The sequence below is a fragment of the Sceloporus undulatus genome, chromosome 9 (assembly GCF_019175285.1).
Source record: "Sceloporus undulatus isolate JIND9_A2432 ecotype Alabama chromosome 9, SceUnd_v1.1, whole genome shotgun sequence".
Lineage (NCBI taxonomy): Eukaryota > Metazoa > Chordata > Lepidosauria > Squamata > Phrynosomatidae > Sceloporus > Sceloporus undulatus.
Genome location: NC_056530.1, coordinates 24,106,614 through 24,117,643, shown reverse-complemented (window position 1 = coordinate 24,117,643; position 11,030 = coordinate 24,106,614). Strand labels below are relative to the sequence as shown.

Sequence of the window (11,030 nt, the reverse complement as noted above, 5' to 3'; positions counted from 1 at the left end):
CCCCCCTCTTTTTTATTCAGGCCCCTCTCTCCTTTTTGGGGGGGGGGGCTCCCCGGGGGGCCCTCCCCCTTGACCCCCTTCCCCCCCCCCTCTTTTCCCGGGGCCCCCCGGGGGGGGGGGGGTCTCCCTCCTCTCCTTCTCTCCCCCCTTTTGGCCTCCCTCAGGGACCCCCTCTTTCCAGCCCCCTTTGCCCCCTTCCCCTCTTTCTCAGGGGTCCCTCGTCTCTCTTTCTGCCCTCCATTTTAAGGGGACTCTCTCCTTTTCCTCTCCAGCCTTCTTCCCCCCCCTCTTTTTTATTCAGGCCCCTCTCTCCTTTTTGGGGGGGGGCTTCCCTGGAGGACCTTCCTCTTAGACCCCTTTCCCCTCCCCTCTCTTTCCTGGGGGCCTCCTTCCTCTCCTCCCTCCTTTTTTGGGGGGGACCCTTTCTTCTGGGGCCCCTCTTCCTTCCTCCCCCTCGCCCTCTTTTTGCCCCTTTGCTTCAGACCCTCCCCCCTACTCTTTCTTGGGGGGGTCTCCTTTCCTCCTCCCTTTTTTGGGGTGCCCCCCTTTCCTTCGCTCTGCCTCTCCTCCCTCTTTCTTGGGGTTCTCCCTCCTCTTTCTCAAATTGGGGGGGGGTGGCTTTCCAAGGCAGATGGGGGTCGCTTCCTTCCTTCCTCCTGGCCCCCCCAGAAAGACCCCCAAAAGTGATCCCTCTTCAGCCAAGGGCCAGAGCCAGGCTCTTGGAGAGGAGGGCAAAGGGGGGGTCCCCATCCCAGGCAGACCCCTTCCTTGAAGGCCAGGAGCCCCCAACCAAGAGCCTTGCCTCTGACTCGCGAGGAGACCCATTGGGACAACGGGGAGGGGAAGGGACCCCCAGGCCTGGGTTGGGGTCTCGCTCTTTTTCTCCAGATCCGGATCCAGGAGCTTGGATCCCCTTTTGGGCCAAAGAGAAGAGAAACTTCTTCCCCAGGGAGCCAGGCTCTTGGGTTTCTATGGACCCATTTGGAGATAGATACGATAGATAGATAGATAGATAGATAGATAGATAGATAGATAGATAGATATATGAGAGAGATACAGTACAAATATATATGTATGGGTGTTTGTTTAGATAGATAGATAGGACACTTCGTGTATATTTACATGTATAGAAAGAGCATTGTGTGTATACAGGAGAGAGAGAGAGATGTAAATGGATATAAGATATATAAGACCTATTTGTGTACATATAAAGAGAGAGAGAGATGCAAATACATATACAATATATATATACTGTATATATATATATATAGAGAGAGAGAGAGATAAGAAACTTTGTGTATATTTACATATAGAGAGCATTGTGTTTGTGTGTATATATATACAGTATATATATATATATATATACACACACACACACACATACAGTCGACACGGATTTTTTATACACAGATTTAAGCATCCACGGTTTGAAAATGTTCCAAAAAAGTATAAATTTCAATGATCAAACCTTGATTTTCCATTTTTTATAAGGGACATCGTTTTCCTCTGCCATTATACTTAATGGGACTTGAGCATACAGGGATTTTGAACCAAACCCCAGAGTATAACAAGGATCCACTGTATATATATATATATATAGAGAGAGAGAGAGAGAGAGAGAGAGAGATGCAAATGCATATATATCTATATGCATGTATATAAGAGAGAGAGATACTTGGTGTATATTTACATATACAGAGAGAGTATTGTGTGTACAGTATATATATATATATAGAGAGAGAGAGATGTAAATGGATACACACACACACACATATATACAGAGAACGATATATAGACCCATTTCCATTGTGTACATATAGAGAGAGAGATGCAAATGCATATAGATGCGTAGATGTGTATGTATGAATGAATGAAAAGAAGCCAGGCTCCTAAAAGGGGCTCCTTTCCTGGATTTCTGTGGACCCATTTGCAATATATATATATATATATATATATACACACACACACACACAGAGAGAGAGAGAGAACTATATGTAAGAGAAGAGCTTCTTTCCCATTGAACCAGGCCCCAAAGAGGGGCACTTTTCTTAGATTTCTATGGATCATTTGCATCATCATAGCTATGTTGTTGTTGTAGTTGTTGCGGTACTTTGAGTAGTTTCTGACTTATGGCAACCCTAAGGGGGACTCTGGAGGCCAGGGTTGGATTCCCTGCTCAGCCATGGAAACCCCCAGAGCAGGTCACACTCTCTCAGCCTCAAGAAGGCAATGGGTCTGACAAACCTCCACTGAACAAGTCTTGCCAAGGAAACCTCAGGACAGGGTTGCCCTAAGTCAGAAACAACTAGAAGGCACACAACAACAACACACATAGCGATAGAGAGAGGCCCACCTGGGTCCATAGAAATCCATGAAAGGGCCCCTTCTACAGATCCTGGTTCAATGGGAATCTGCGTATTTCGTTCTTTGAATGGCGTTCCTTCTGCAAAGATGCTCCCAAGACCCAGGTTTACTACTAGGAGCAAGATATTGTCTTGATTTTCTTTCCTCCTAGACCGTGCTCTGCCCACCCCACTACTCCGCAGCCCACCCGCTTTGCTCTCATTTGGGTTCCTTATTATTTCATAGCCAGGAGCCATGGCTGCGGGGCTTCACCTTGCGATGCAAAAGGTTGGCTGGCTGGCACTTATGCTCCCCACTTTTCCCCTCCATGGAGCAGAACAGCGAGGAAGGAAGGAAATCAAGACAGTCTCTTGCTCCTCCTTGTAAACCTGGTTCTTGGGACCATCTTTGCAGAAGACTGTTCTTTGCAAGAGACTGGGGTTCCTCCTTGGAAACCTGGTTCTTGGGAGCATCTTTGCAGAAGGAAGACTCCATTATAAGAATGAACAACGCAATGGGGAGAATTGCGGTGGCTGGTCATTGCACAGCCATCCAGATATTTCCGGACTGCAACACCCAGCACTCTTCGCCGTGGGTTAGAGCTCTGCTAGGAGTTATAGTCTGGCAACACCTGGAGGTCTGTGTTTGCCTGTCTTCCTCACTGCCTGAACTTTGGGACTCTTTGTTCACTTTATAGCTACGATTCCATGTTGACTCCTATGGCAACATCCTGTGGGATCCTGGGATTTGTAGTTTGGGGAGACACTAAGGCTCTCTGGCTGGGAATTTTAATTTCTCCCCAAACAGACAAGATGGGGAAGCTGAGGTTGTCATAGTTTGGACAGACCATGAGAAGACAGAACTCGCTAGAAAAGAAGTGATGCTCGGTAAGGAATAGTGGTTTGAGCACTGGGCAATGCCTCTGGAGACCAGGGTTCGAGTCCTGGCTTGGCTGTAGAAACCCACTGGGTGACTCTGGTTAAGTTTCTCCAGAGGGGTTTCCCCCCATCCCTTCCTCTGAGGCTGAGAGAGTCTGACTTGTCCAAGTGGGTTTACATGGCCGAGCCAGGATTCGAAGCAGAGTCTCCATACTGTAGTCCCAACACTCAAGGTGCAAATTACCTCCTAGTGTTTTGACAGCTGTGTTATTGTGGGACATCCGGTGCATCCATACACACCTCTCCATTTCGTCGGAGTGCGATAATTGCCTTTCTTTCCGAAGGGAAAGGAGTGGATCCCCTGGATCCTTTGAGATGCTTGGAGTGTCTGGTGGATCCTGGTGGCCAACACCTGTTGCCCAGGGCCTGAAGCCTTCTTGGCAATTACGTTCCTCTTGTGTGTGGTTTTGGGTTGTGGAGGGAAATTGTATGTTTGTTTGCCCCTTTTTAAAAGGAAAAAAAAGACAACAACACAAGTTGGTGAACTGCAGCTTTCTTTCTGCTGAGGCTTCTTCCCATGAATAACAATCTGCATTTGACGTGGCCAGCCCTGCGGGAGAACATTTACCTTTGCAGCCGCACCCTCTTGCGCATGAACAGGGAGTCAACTGACTCTGACTCTGAAAGTCCTTGTGGTTTACTTTATTTCCTTTAATGCCCAGCATTGAAAGTAAGCTGAAGAGATTGGCTCTCCCTTGCCATTTGCAAAGCTTCTGTGGTTTATTCACACACATGCATGTGCGCATGTGTTTGTGTGACTGGTCTACGACAGCCCTGCACTCTGTGGCACATAGATCCCAATTTGTTGTCGTTGTGTACCTTGTAGTAGGTGTGCATTTGCTTTCATTTTTCTCATGGTTACTTGGGAGCAATGGCTGCTGGCTGTGAAGATGTGCCGGCTTTTGAATTGCACAGAGCTATCTTTCTGCTGGAAGAGTTTTTTTTGTAATGCAAAACACTTGCATGCTTACTTGACTTGCAGGCATGGTTGCCAAGTGAAATGAAGGACAGGGCTCCTGCGCCTTTACCAATTTGCCATTGCCTCACAGGATGGCAATGGCAAACCCTCTCTGAAGAAACATGCCAAGATAGAGTCCTCTTAGGGTTGCCATAAGTCAGAAATGAAGGTTGCCACAAGTTGGAAATCAGCAAAAGCACAGGAGGCCTGTCCTTCATTTCACTTGCCATCCGAAGTAAGCATGCAAGTAAATTTTGAGTAAAATGATCACAATATCTATAGCACAAAATGATAACATTATAATTAAACTTTTTAACCATATATTAAAAAAAACCAGCAAAAAGTATGCTTAAAAAGCAATTTTTTAAAAACAGTGCAACTGAATACAAATTCAGCACCTTCTGATTGTCATAAGAAGTTTGTGTTTAGACCAGAATGCAGAAATTTGGGGAACAACACCAGAAGGTGATACATACGTAGCACTAGAAGAAAAGTAGTAGTAGTAATTGTTGTTGTTGTTGTTGTGTGCCTTCAAGGCACTTCTGACTTATGGCACCCCTAAGGGAATCCTATCCCAGGGTTTTCTTACTTAAACTTAAAGGTTAACTCTGTATGTTTGTGCCGAGGAATAGATAACAGGTCCAGATTTGTAGGACTGCATCTCCTAGCATCCCTCATTCTGGGGCAGATGGGACTCGCAGTCCAGCAAATATCCAGTTTGTCCTACCTCTACCCTGTGGAGTGCCAACTCATGGCCAAAAATTGAAGTTTGTGTCTGTCGTTGGAAATAAAACCAGGGCAGAAGCTGTTCTGAAAGCCTACAGGTGTTGAGATAAGCTGTGGTTTTGTTGCAAGGTTGCGATCAAGGCCTGGCAGGATGTGTTGACTCTGTCTCCGCCGGAGGCTTGGGTCGCAACAGCTGGAGTTACAAAGGCTACATAAGGTTTCCTTGGCTACACAAAGTGGCTAACAAACCTCTCCAGACTGTGAGTGCGTCCGCACTCCACGGTTATAGCAATCTGATACCACTTTAAACATCATAGCTCCGTCTTACAGAAGGCTTAGGGGAGATGCTAGAATGTGTGTGTGTGCTGTGTGCCTTCATTTCCAACTTGTGGCAACCCTAAGGTTACCCTTCCATGGGGTTTTCTTGGCCAGACTTGTTCAGAGGGTGGTCTGCCATTGCCTTCCCCTGAGGCTGAGAGAGTGTGACATGCCCAAAGTCACCCATGGGCTTCATAGGCGAGCTGGGAATCAAACCCTGCTCTCCAGAGTTGGAATCCAATACTCAAATCGCAATGCAATGCTGGTTGCTGGACTTCAATTCTCAGAAGACTCAACCAGGTCAGGGATTCTGGGAATCTGAGTCCAAAATGCCAAAGATTTAAAATCACTGCTAGAATGGATAGTTCAGTTTAGTGGCTAGAGTTCACTAGCAGAAAATTGCAAGTGCCCCTCGCCAAACTACAAATCCCAGGATCCCATGGGTTGATGCTATGACAGTGGTGTCAAACTGACTATGGATTGTGAATACACTCCTAAAACAGGAGCAGGAAAGTTGTCCTGCTGTTGTTGGATTACGGCTCCCATCATTCCTCACCATCATGCTGAGGCTGATGAGAATTGGAGTCCACCATACTCTGCAGAAGCCACTAGGTTTAATAGATCAGTCCTTGCCTTGCAGTGAGCTCTGTGAAATGCCATAAAAATCAACATATTTTTCAAGGTAACATTGACCTGCTTTAATTGTAAAATGCTATTTTTTGCAAGGTTTAATTAATTAATGTGCCAGAATGTTACCCTCCTCGATTTAGCAGAAGAGGAAAGTAGCAAAGCAAGGAAGGCGGCGTAACAGAGAGGGAACGGCATGGTTATTTCCCCATACTTTTTGGAAGATAAGGTGCCAAGGAATTTTTATTTTCCGTTGACAGGAAAGATAACTGCCTTCCAGAAAACACTGGATCCTCTTTGTCTTTTTTCCCCACTTGTTGAAAAAGATGTTTCCTCTCCAGCAGGAAAGACACTCCAATAAATACTTTGACCTCCAGTTCTTTCCATTAAAAAAGAAAAGCTGAGTCTACTAACCTGTGGAAGAGAAATGCATTTTGTGCATGCTCAGAGGCATGCTATTCTGGGGTGCCACAAGGTCTAACTACTCCAAAAAACAGGGAAGGTGCTTTTGAGTATTTGGAAAGGGAGAGAAAAGCTAAAAATCGAAAACTTGATGAAAGTCTTGAAGTCTTGGAAGCAACTTGAAGGCAGACAACAACAGATGTGCTGTACTGCAACACCAATCGCTAGTCTACATGGCGATAATTGGAGCCGGTTTAAAACTGCTTTTTGACCTTTAAATAAGTTCTTTCAGAGGTTAATTGCCCAGGTATGCACACTGGATTCCTGGCGGGTTCAGAGTGCACACTTTTGTGTAGTATTTGTGTCGCTCTTTCCAGAGCCCTTCAGACCCTGAGAGATTGCAAAGACGTGGAAGACAAGCTGTTAAAATGTAACTCCAGATCTAATGAGCAACTCATTCCCTGACCTTTGGAAACTGGCTTAAAAAATAAATACTACAAAAATTCCAGCATTGCATTTGCGCATTGCTTGGCTCCACACTAATGGTTGGTGCTTTGGAAAGAGATCCCACCTCGACATTGGAAAGAACGGCCTGATGGTGTAAGAGTTGTGAAGTCGAAGGCTTCCATGGCCGGCATCCATAGCTTTTTGCGGCACAGATGCTGGCGAAACGTCAGGAATAAACTCTTACAGAACATGGCCACAAAGCCCGAAAAACCCACAAAACACTACAGGTATAAGAGTTGGTTGACAGCGGAAGATGCTCCCTTGGAAAGTGTTGGAGTCTTCTTCTTTGGAGGCTGTTTTTAAACAGAGGCTGGATGGCCATCTATCAGGGATGCTTTGATTGTGAATTCCTGCATGGCAGAATGGGGTTGGACTGGATGGCCCTTGGGGTCTCTTCCTATGATTCTATGGTCTTGGGCAAGTCTCACTCTCTCAGCCTCAGAGGATGGCCATGCCAAACCTCCTGAGAAGAAACACGCCACGAAAACCTCTGCCATAGGTTCCCCTTATGGTGGCCATGAGTCCAAAATGACTCGAAGGCCCACAGCCATGACCAATGGCCAGGGAGGAGGCTAGCCACTCTTCTTCCTTTTGTGCAAAATTAACACGTTGGACTGGAGTGTGAGTCACTCCCTTTTTTGGTTGTTGTTGCTGCTTGCATTGTCTAAATAACAGTGAGGATATTTCATTGCAGAACCTCCTGATGGCAAGGCAGGCACACTTGGATCCAGCCGCCCACACACCCGCAGCAGCCTATAAATGCCCAATACAGTATGTGGCTGATAGCTCATCTTCCTTGCAAAAAGAGAGAGAGAGAGAGAGAGAGAGATCTCCATACCAACCGCCTTGCTCCCTGCCAGTCCTCCTCCATGTGGCTGCTTTGGTGTGAGCTCATTCACAAACCTCCCCAGGCCCCCAGCCTCTGTCTGGATGCCATCCATCCCCATCCCATCCCCCTGCTTTCCTTTCTGCCTCTCCTCTCTTTCTCCCTCTGTCTGTCTGCCTGGGAGCCAGGACTTATCATTAGCATGAAAAAAGCAGTCTGCAAACCAAGCCTGGAGATGGAGGAGCAAGGGACGGGTTAACCCTCTCCGGCCCGGAAGGAGCAAATCCAAAAGGGTGCAAAACCGCAAAGGAAAGTCAGGTGGGATCCAAAGGTATAGCCGCGTTGGTCTGTGGAATCAATCCGTAAAGAGATCCTGCAGCACCTTTGAGACTAAAGAAAGAACTTGGCAGCATGAGCTTTCCTAGTCTACTTCCTCAGATGTATTTGATGCAAAGCTCATGGTGCCAACTTCTTTCTTTAGTTGGTCTCAAAGGTGCTGTAAGATCTCTCTATCTCTCTAGATTTGTAGCATGACTTGGTAGAGGTCCAGGGACATACTGTATATCCTCGACTATAAGTCAAACTCATGTTGAAGGCATCAGAGGAAGTGGACTGAAGTCTAGAAAAGCTCCTGCTGCCAACTTCTTTCTTTCAGTTAGTGTCAAAGGTGCTGCAAGATCTCTCCACATACTGATTCCGCAGACTAACATGGCTATATCTTTGAATTCTACCACTGTGGAAAGCACCAAATTTGGCCAAATGGAGTGGAAATTCATCAGCCTCTTAGTACTTGGATGGGAGATCTCCAATGAATCTCAGGTGCTGTAGGGTCGCTTTCAGCCTCAAAAATTCATGGGGCCACCATAAGTTGACTAGGGACTTCAGCTGAGCATTTGGAAATAATAATGTTTAGGCCTCCAAAAGTCAAAGTGATCCAGGGAGTGCAAACATTGCAGATAGAAGAATTCTAGGTGCGCATGATTTTCTCGCTACAAGGCTAAAAACTGGGAAAATAAAGGGGGTAAAAGTCATTGCTGTTAATTGCTGTGAAGTCAGACCTATGGCCACCCTGTGGATGAGAGACCTCCAAGACAACCAGGTCTTCAAATTCCTAGCCTTGCAAAGAGTGAAGCACTGAAACTCAATCGGAATATATACACGTATGCATGCATGTATTGCTGTGTTGTTCACTTTGCATGGGTTTGCTTTGGATACCTAAACCTCCATTCCTAAATGCACATCTGCAGTTTTTAAGTTACTGCAATGCTAGAAAACTGGGGACTGCAGGGAAATATATCCCACCTGCCTCTGCCAGCCCAATACACCGTGTAGTAGATGTAGTAGATGGGTCTCTTTTCTTATGGACTGTCACTATATCCTGGCAGACTGACTTGATCCCCTCCTACTCATTGAGGCTGAGCAGGCAATGAGGTAACCATGCCTCTGTGTATCTATGTGTTTGTGCGCATACAATTTAATGAGGAAACTTGGTCTTCAGTGTTCCTGTTGCTACGCTGGGGGTTCGCATTTGCAGCTGCCTTCTTTTGGGGGAGAAAAAGGGGGGCTGTTGTTGCTTTTGGGAGCTAAGAGTGGAGCTGCACATCCTGGACATGCTTGCAGGGAACCCAGAATGGTTACAGAGGCAAGGAGGACACATTACTTTCCCCATCCGTTCTCACTTGAAGCATCTTTCAATCCAAATACTCTAACATTGCACAATGCATATTCTAAAGGGCCTTCCAGGTGTGCAGTGTACCTTGCCTCTAAGTAAGTGTGAACAAGATATATTGCAAGTTGTTGTGTACCTCCAAGTCATTTTTGACCTAAGGCGACCCAATTGTAAGGCTTTCTTGGCATGTTTCTTCAGAGGAGGTTTGCCATTGCAATCCTCTGAGGCCGAGAGAGTGTGACTTGCCCAAAGTCACCCAGTGGGTTTTTATGCTTCAAACTCTGGTCTCTAGAGTCATAGACCAATCCTAAAAGGGTCTCAGTAGCCTTTTATTATTCCTAGGAGGGCTCAGGAATAATGTATTTTAGGCTGCATCTGCACTACAGTATTAACCCATCTTGACCCAGCTTTAACTGCCTTGGCTCCATCCATTCAACTGAATCCTGGGATCTGAAGTTTTGTCAGGCACCACCAAAACTCTTTGACAGAAGATGCCGAAGACCTTGTAAAACGACGCCCCTTAAAGTGGTGTCAAACTGCACTATTTCTACAATGCAGATGCACCCTTAGGTTCCCTCTCATCCCTGGCAGTAGAGCAGCTTCTCTTTCTAGCAAATTTAGTGGGCATCTAAAATGTCTCGCGAAGTCTACATAGGGAAAGCTCTTGTTTTGGGGCAATGGAAACCGCAAGCAGGTGTGTGGTTTGCATTTTTTTTAAAAAACCCATCCTGTGTGTCGGTTAAAACGACAGGGCTCTTGAAGCCTTTCTTTGCAATGAGAGACAGTGTGTGTGTCTGTTCTGGTGGTTTATACGCACTTTGTTTTTTGTGGCTTAATCTCTGGCTCAGTTCAGAGGCACATTAGATAGCAACAGCGAATAGCCCTAAGTCACTTGAGGGGGTCGGATAGGTGTTGCATTGTATGATTGTGGAAGGGTTTATATACCCTACCACCCTCAAAAAACTTTTCATTGGGAATCCAGTACCAACATTTCGTTCTCTGACATCTGATCTAGATGTTGGTTGTGATGTCTAAGGGATGCATAACTTCTGCACAAACCACACAAGGGCTTGCAACTGCTTACTGTGAGAAATGCATTTCCAGAACTGCATTTGCAAACTGCCAGTGTCAGTTTTGGATGGCGGATAGATACAGAGGTGCCGTGCCTTAAGAAAAGTAAGGCTCTGCGTCAAAGAGGTAGAAGAGGTAGAAGGTATTTCACGTTGCTTACTTTATTTCCAGTTATCTCCAAATCCCCAGGAGAGATTCCTGGGGCAGAGTTTGGCTTCCATACAGAGCGAGAGCTCTTATGCGAAAATCTGCTAGTTATTGTCAGATGGTGACAGTATCTAGCATATGTCACTCATAAAGCAGCCTTGCAAGGGGATATTGTAGCACCTTTGAGACTAGAGAGAGAGAGAGAGAGAGAGAGAGCGCGCATGGAGGCTTCCCGAGAAATTCAGTACAAAGGGGCTTGGAGCCTCACAAAGGATTCCAGACAAACTGGAATTTCTCAAAGGCAATAGCTTTTTATCTTGCAAATGGAATTTAAAGCTTATTTCCTAGACTGAATCTCCCAGTTCCCACATGGCCAAAAAGGAGTGCAGAAAGGAGTGCAGACACGTCTGTACAAATCCCTCTTTTCATAGTGTCTATAGTGTCCTCAGTTCACACAACCACAACATATTGACCAAATTCAAGGCTAGGAATAACATT

The 11,030-nt window shown here is 46.0% G+C and overlaps 2 protein-coding genes across 4 annotated transcripts in view; one reads left to right on the top strand and one right to left on the bottom strand.

Moving 5' to 3' along the window:
* The window catches only part of BCAM (basal cell adhesion molecule (Lutheran blood group)), a 135,963-nt gene that overhangs the window by 64,822 nt on the left and 60,111 nt on the right, over window positions 1–11,030 (bottom strand). The window lies entirely within an intron of this gene.
* The window catches only part of NECTIN2 (nectin cell adhesion molecule 2), a 60,811-nt gene that overhangs the window by 821 nt on the left and 48,960 nt on the right, over window positions 1–11,030 (top strand). The gene's annotated exons all lie outside the window — the stretch shown is intronic.